This window comes from Palaemon carinicauda, chromosome 15 (assembly GCF_036898095.1).
Source record: "Palaemon carinicauda isolate YSFRI2023 chromosome 15, ASM3689809v2, whole genome shotgun sequence".
Lineage (NCBI taxonomy): Eukaryota > Metazoa > Arthropoda > Malacostraca > Decapoda > Palaemonidae > Palaemon > Palaemon carinicauda.
In genome coordinates, this window is record NC_090739.1 from 125534802 (window position 1) to 125542301 (window position 7500).

Consider the following 7500-nt stretch of genomic DNA (forward strand, 5'->3'; position numbering starts at 1 on the left):
CGACGTCAAAAACAGATATGTCATATATAACAATAAAAAAAACTCAAAGGTTTAAAAGTCACTCATGAATGACTCAGGCAAGGGACAGTGACAACGCCCTAGCAGGACAATGCCCTAGAGACTGACCATATATCCATATGATCAGCGCCCAAAGCTCGTCTCCACCCAGGATATGACCAGAGAGGGTCAGGCAATGGCTACTAAAGGTCCAGCATGTGGATTTATTGGCTCCCCCAAAATCCCATCCTTAGTTCACAAGGATGGTGAACTTGCAGACGCTACAAGAAACTATCGACCTTGAGCGTGACTGGAACTCCAGTCCGGGAGATCATCAGGCAGGAATGTTTCCAATAGGCCACCACAACCCTTTAATCGTGTTTTTTTTTCTATCCACAAATAAATAATTTTAGCAAATGAAAATGAATATTGCTATACAAGTACATGGGTTTTTAACCATGCTATCCATACTCTACAAGTTTTATTCAGCTGTTACCAAGTTGTGGAATGTTCTTCCTAATCGGGTAGTTGAATCAGTAGAACTTCAAAAGTTCAAAGTTGGAGCAAATGTTTTTATGTTGACCAGGCTTGACATGAGTCTTTTTATAGTTTATATAATTGACATATCTGTTTTGACGTTGTTGCCTTTTTTAAAATGATTTATTGTTAATTTGTTCTCTTCCTTTATTTAATTCCTTATTTCCTTTCCTCACTGGGCTATTTTTCTCTATTGGGCCTCTGGGCTTATAGCAATCTTGCTTTTCCAGCTAGGGTTGTAGCTTGGATAATAATAATAATAATAATAATATAATAATAATAATAATATATAATAATAATAATAAGACCAGCCTACATACACCATGACAAATTCTCGCAATTCTGTGAAATATGATCCGCGAAAGATTTGACTTCTCTCTCATCTCTCTCTCTCTCTCTCTCTCTCTCTCTCTCACTCTCTATCTCTCTCTCTCTCTCTCTCTCACTCTCACTTCCACTCTCTTTTGACTTCCGATATAAGCGTATCTGGAAAAGTTAATATATCATTTTTTTTTTTTTTTTTTGAATTCATGAAGCTCGAATTTCAGACTTCATTTAAAAAGAAAAAGGTATATCGTCAAAATTATGAGAAAGTTTCGTATCGTTTAATCCTTTTGTTAATTCTCATGAACATTTAAAATTGAAATATTTTATTTTAATTGTTCATTACTTCTTATATCGTTTACTTATTTCATTATTTCCTTTCTTCACTGGGCTATTTTTCCCTGTTGGAGCCCTTGGATTATAGCATCTTGCTTTTCCCTGGGCTTGTAGCATCTTGCTAGGAACTAGGGTTGTAGCTTAGGTATTATTATTAATAATAATAATAATAAGCTAATATGAAAAACGACACGGTATACATTTTCAAAATAATATATATATATATATATATATATATATAAATATATATATATATATATATATATATATATACACATACACACACACACACAAAAAAGAACAACAAATGCAGCCATTTCTATTCTACTGCAGACAAAGGTCTCAGATATGTCCTTATTCATGTCTTGGGTTTAGACAGTCTTCATACCCAAGCTGGCCACTTGAGATTGGTGATGGTGGGAAACTTTAGTCTGTTGCTCACAGAAAACCAGCCTAGTAAGACTGGCCCCCCTGACTAGACACCTTTGTTGATCATTGCGATACTATATATAAATATATATATATATATATATATATATATATATATATATATATAAATATATACTATATACTTGCTAAGCTACTACCACTAATTGGAAAAGCAAGATGCTATAAGCACTAGGGCCCCAACAGGGAAAATAGCCCAGTAAGGAAAGGAAACAAGGAAAAATAAATATTTCGGGAACAGAAACAACATTAAAATTAATATTTCCTATAAAAACTGTAAATACCTCAACAAACAAGCGGGAGAGAAATAGGATAGAATAGTGTGCCCAAGTGTACCCTCAAGCAAGAGAACTAAACCAAGACAGTAGAAAGACCATGGTACAAAGGCTATGGCACTACTCAAGACTAAAGAACAATGGTTTTGATTTTGGAGTGTCCTCCTCCTAGAAGACCTGTTTACCATATATATATATATAATATATATATATATATATATATATAGTATATATATATATATATATATATATATATATATATAATTATGTATATATGTATATATTAATATATATACACATAATTATATATATACATATATATAATTATGTATATATGTATATATATATATACATAATTATATATATACATATATATATATGCATATATATATATATATATATATATATATATATATATATATATATATATATATATATAAAACACTAGTAACGGGACCATACCTTATCACTCTCTTATCCTTAATAAGTTTTCTTCACCAAAATTTTACAGCGTTTTGCCCTTTGAATAAATTGCGCCATACTATTGTATAATGGACTCCAGTTGGTCAGTTAAAGACCCTAAGAATAGTGTTACGAATAAACCTAACCGAAAACCACAGTTTGAAATTAAGTATAATCAGAATTTAACATCAATTGAGTACATTATCCATAAAACCAATTTTCGTGGTCTTCGTGGGTGGGGCAAATCCACGAATTTACAAATCCAACGAAGATTTTAAGTTCTGTTATTTTCTTCTTAGGCGGCGACATTATAACCATTTGTAGTGATAAGTAATCCCTTAATCAGTGTTATTTATTAAAATTTTTAATAAATGATTAAAAGTAATGCATTCAAATGAACACCTGATTATAATTGAGGTTCAAATAATAACAAAAAAAGTAAAAGTTCCAAAACGGAAATCCATGAATCTAAGAATCCACGAACCAACTTTTTTTTTTTTTTTTTTTTATAAAACAACGAAAATTGGTATCCACGAATAAAAGTACATTCACAGTATTTAAAAAATTAAAAGTCCTACGTATCGAAGTACTTTGCCTTTTATAAGATGAGTGTATGGAAACTGCATTGGTTGATGAATATCAATCTTTATTCTATCAATCTTAAATATTTTTATAGAGCTAGTTTTCATTAATCCTTTGGCTGGATATAAAATTAATAACTCATGACTTTAAATCAGAGCACCGAGTATATGATATTGAAGACTTTGATGACCTTTCAAGTCTCTCTCTCTCTCTCTCTCTCTCTCTCTCTCTCTCTCTCTCTCTCTATTTTATATCATTACAATACAAAACAATCATTTTTTTTAGCGGGTTCAAGTCTCCTCTACCATTTTATTATTTCTAAACGGAGTAGAAACAATTTCTATAATTGAATAATCTAGATTAAGAAAATTTGGAAATCAAATCACCTGAAATTACATATGCAAATCAGGCTATATATCAGTTTAGTGAGATCGGTGTTACTAAATGGACATGAGTCGTGGTATTACAATGAAACAATATTCAACATATTTTGTAGATTCGAGAACAAAGTCCTCAGAAAAATATTTGGAATAAATGGTAGGACACGCCTAGAAATAAAACTATAAGAGAGATTACTCGAGTGTCATGTGTGGCGAGATCATGATGAGAGGTAGATGGAGATGTTTTGGTTATGTTCTTCGCACTCCCCAAGAGAGATTACTTCACCAAACTTTCAACTGGGTTTCACAAGACACTGGAGGAGTTGGAAGTTACGGTATATATATATATATATATATATATATATATATTATATATATATATATATATATATATATATATATATATACTATATATATATATATATTATATATTATACATAGATATATTTACATATATGAATATATATAAACATATTAACATATTTATATATATATATATATATAATCTATATATGTGTATATATACACATATATATATATATACATATATCTATATATATATATACTGTGTGTATATATATATATATATATATATATATACATATATATATATAATATACATATATATGCTTACAAACATATTTATGTATATATACATGAATATACATATTGTATACATATATACATATACTGTAGATATATATACACACACACACACACATATATATATATAATGTGTGCGTATAGTATATACAAAACTATATATATATACGTATACATATAAAAAGATATATATATATATATATATATATATATATAATATATATATAAAACACATTTCAAAAGAAACTAACAATACTGTACAGTGTTCATGGTAGCCTACACTATATACCAGCATCCCTTCACAAAGCATTCTCCACAACTCATGCGAAGTTAGGATGAAGTTGCCTCCAGCGATGAATTATAGGTTTATCGTTTTTCGATTTTATCATGGTCCAGCTAATATTAATTTCCCGCATCATATCCCGAAATTTGGCGAGAGAATTTTCATGTTAACGAAACGATTTCGCTGTGAGTATTTCAAGTTTAAATATTGATATTTCTTTCGTTATTTATAAAATAAGATTTTATTGATAATATTTATTTTAGTGTTTATTGGTGAATATGGCAAGGGTTGGGTTAGGTGTGAATTGGCTTGTCATTCAATTTCTGACCGGTATAAATAATAATAATAATAATAATAATAATAATAATAATAATAATTATTATTATTATTATTACTATTATTATTATTAGTATTAGTCATCATTCTTTGTATTACTTTCATTATTATCATTATTATTATTATTATTATTATTATTATTATTAATGATTAATTACTGAATATAATTATTAGTATAATAAAAATTATCATTATAATCATTATTATAATAATTTTTTTTATTATTACTAGCTAAGCTATAACCCTAGATGGAAAAACAGGATGCTATAATCCCAAGAGCTCCAATAGGGAAAAATAGCTCGGTAAACAAAGGAAATAAGGAAATAAAACCCTACAAAAAAAGTAATGAACTATTAAAATAAAACATTTTAAGAAAGATAATAACATAAAACAGATCCTTCATATATAATCTATAAAAACATAAAACAGATCCTTCATATATAAACTATAAAAACATTTGCTGCAACTTTGAACTCTCGAAGTTCCAATGATTCAACTACCTGATGAAGATGATCATTCCACAACCTGGTCACAGCCGGAATAAAACTCCTAGATTACTATGTAGTATTGGGTCTTATGATGAGAAGGAATAACTACTATATTTTCATTTGTTTCGTTCCAATCTATGTGGTGGCCGATATGGTAACGTCTCTGACTGGTAATCGCCAGACTGGGGTTCAAGTCCCGCTCAAACTTGTTAGTTTCTTTGGTCGCTGCAACTTCACCATCCTTGCGAGCTAAAGATGGGGTGTTTGGGGGAGCCTATAGGTCTATCTGCTGAGTCATCAGCAGCCACTGCCTGGCCCTCCTTGGTCCTAGCTTGGGTAGAGAAGGGGCTTGGGCGCTGATTATATGTAATATGGTCAGTCTCTAGGCATTCTCCTGCTTTATCGGGAAATGTTCATTGTCCTTTGCCTCTGCAATTCGTGAGCAGCCCTTAAACCTTTAATCTTTTCTCTTGGTTATTTCACTGATTTCATGAATTTGGCATGAAGCATATTCGCCTTTGTCCTTTCATTGTTTCATGAATTTGCCTTTGTCCATTCCAAACTTTGTATCTGTGTCCAGAAACTTCCACCGTATCCGGCTTGCATTGTCCAAAGGCAGAATGGCGCCCAGCAGGATGAGAAGAGAGAGAGAGAGAGAGAGAGAGAGAGAGAGAGAGAGAGACGTAGTCCGGCAAGACCTAAGCTAACAGAGAAGGTCATTCGGATTTCACACTTCGCGAATCAGTTTCCATTTAACCAAGCATTATTCTGCAAACGACTCAGGGCTGCGTTCATTTGCCCTGTGGCGTCCGAGCGCAAAATGGTTCGGCTACGTTCATTTACCCTTCGGTTTGTTTCTAGTCCAGGTTTCATATATATCTCTCTCTCTCTCACACACACACACATACAAACACACACGCACACAAATACAGAGATCATTGCGCCATTTACCTTCACAATTGCATCTCTCTCTCTCTCTCTCTCTCTCTCTCTCTCTCTCTCTCTCTCTCTCTCTCTCATCTCTCTCTCTCTCTCTCTCAACTGTCATCTAGCAATGTCATAATGAATTCATTTCTTGATTTGATTCAAAAATTCAAACCTGACCTCGAACATTGCATGAAAAATAAATACAATTTCATCAAAGTAAATTGAGATATTGATAACAGAATTCCGCTGAAGGATAAATTTTGATTACCTTTGACATTTATAGATTATTCAGCCGTATTTCATATGCGTCATATATAAATATTCTGTGAAATTATATATCTTTTAATCTTAAACATACGGATCATGTATCATTTTCATGCTTTCTAGGCAAATATGGCAATTATAATATTATTCTTTAATACTGAAATAATAATAATAATAATAATAATAATAATAATAATAATAATAATAATAATAATAATATTATTATTATTAATAATAATAATATCAATAATAATAATAACTTATAATAATAAAAATAATAATAATAGTAACAACAACAATAATAATAATAATAATAATAATATCAATAATAACAATAATTAACAATAATAAAAATAATAATAATAATAGTAACAATAATAATAATAATAATAATAATAATAATAGTAACAATAATAATAATAATAATAATATAATAATAAAAATAATATCAATATTAATAATAATAATTATAATAATAATAATAACAATAATAATAATAAAATAATTATCAATATTAATAATGATAATAATAACAACAACAACAAGAGCAATCAGAGATTTCCTCTTCTTTCCCACTGTTATCCCTACATTAAGGGTCGGTTGCCTGATGGCAGAGTTTTAACCATCGCATGCTCTTGCAATCATCAACCACAGTTGGTGGTGGCCTTAACCTTTGACTTAATAGTCTAATTGCAAGGGACACGTTCACAGTTCTTACTAGTGGCTCTAACTTTACCTAATATGCAAGACTTGCGAGGCAACAGCTGTCCTTTCAGTTGCTTTCTACGATGCACAATTGAGAAAAAATGTGAATCCCCATTTGTCTCATTGCGAGTTGACTTAATAGTCCAATTGCAAGGCAGCAGTTTCCACAGTTATTGCCCCAGTGGCTCTAACTTTAGCTAAAAAAGCAAGACTTGCGAGGCAGCAGCTGTCCTTATAGTCGCTTTCTCTCTACGCTGCGCAATTGAGAAAAAAATGTGAATCCCCATTTGTCTTTGATAATGACTGCCATACAACAATACCCATTAGAGATTTCAAAAGTAACTCTAAAATCTTAAGGGGTCTAGTCTCTTTGTATCTTGAATACAGGTTGGCCTTAAAAGGTATCGCAAGTTTTTCTTCACTCTTTGCTTTGGATTTCAATGCAAAATTCGACGAAATAAATGAAAGTCCTGAGCCTTCGGTCTTCATAAAAATGTGTACATTGACATTTAATTGGATTTATTGAAAAAAAAAAAGAATCCCATTCAAAATTA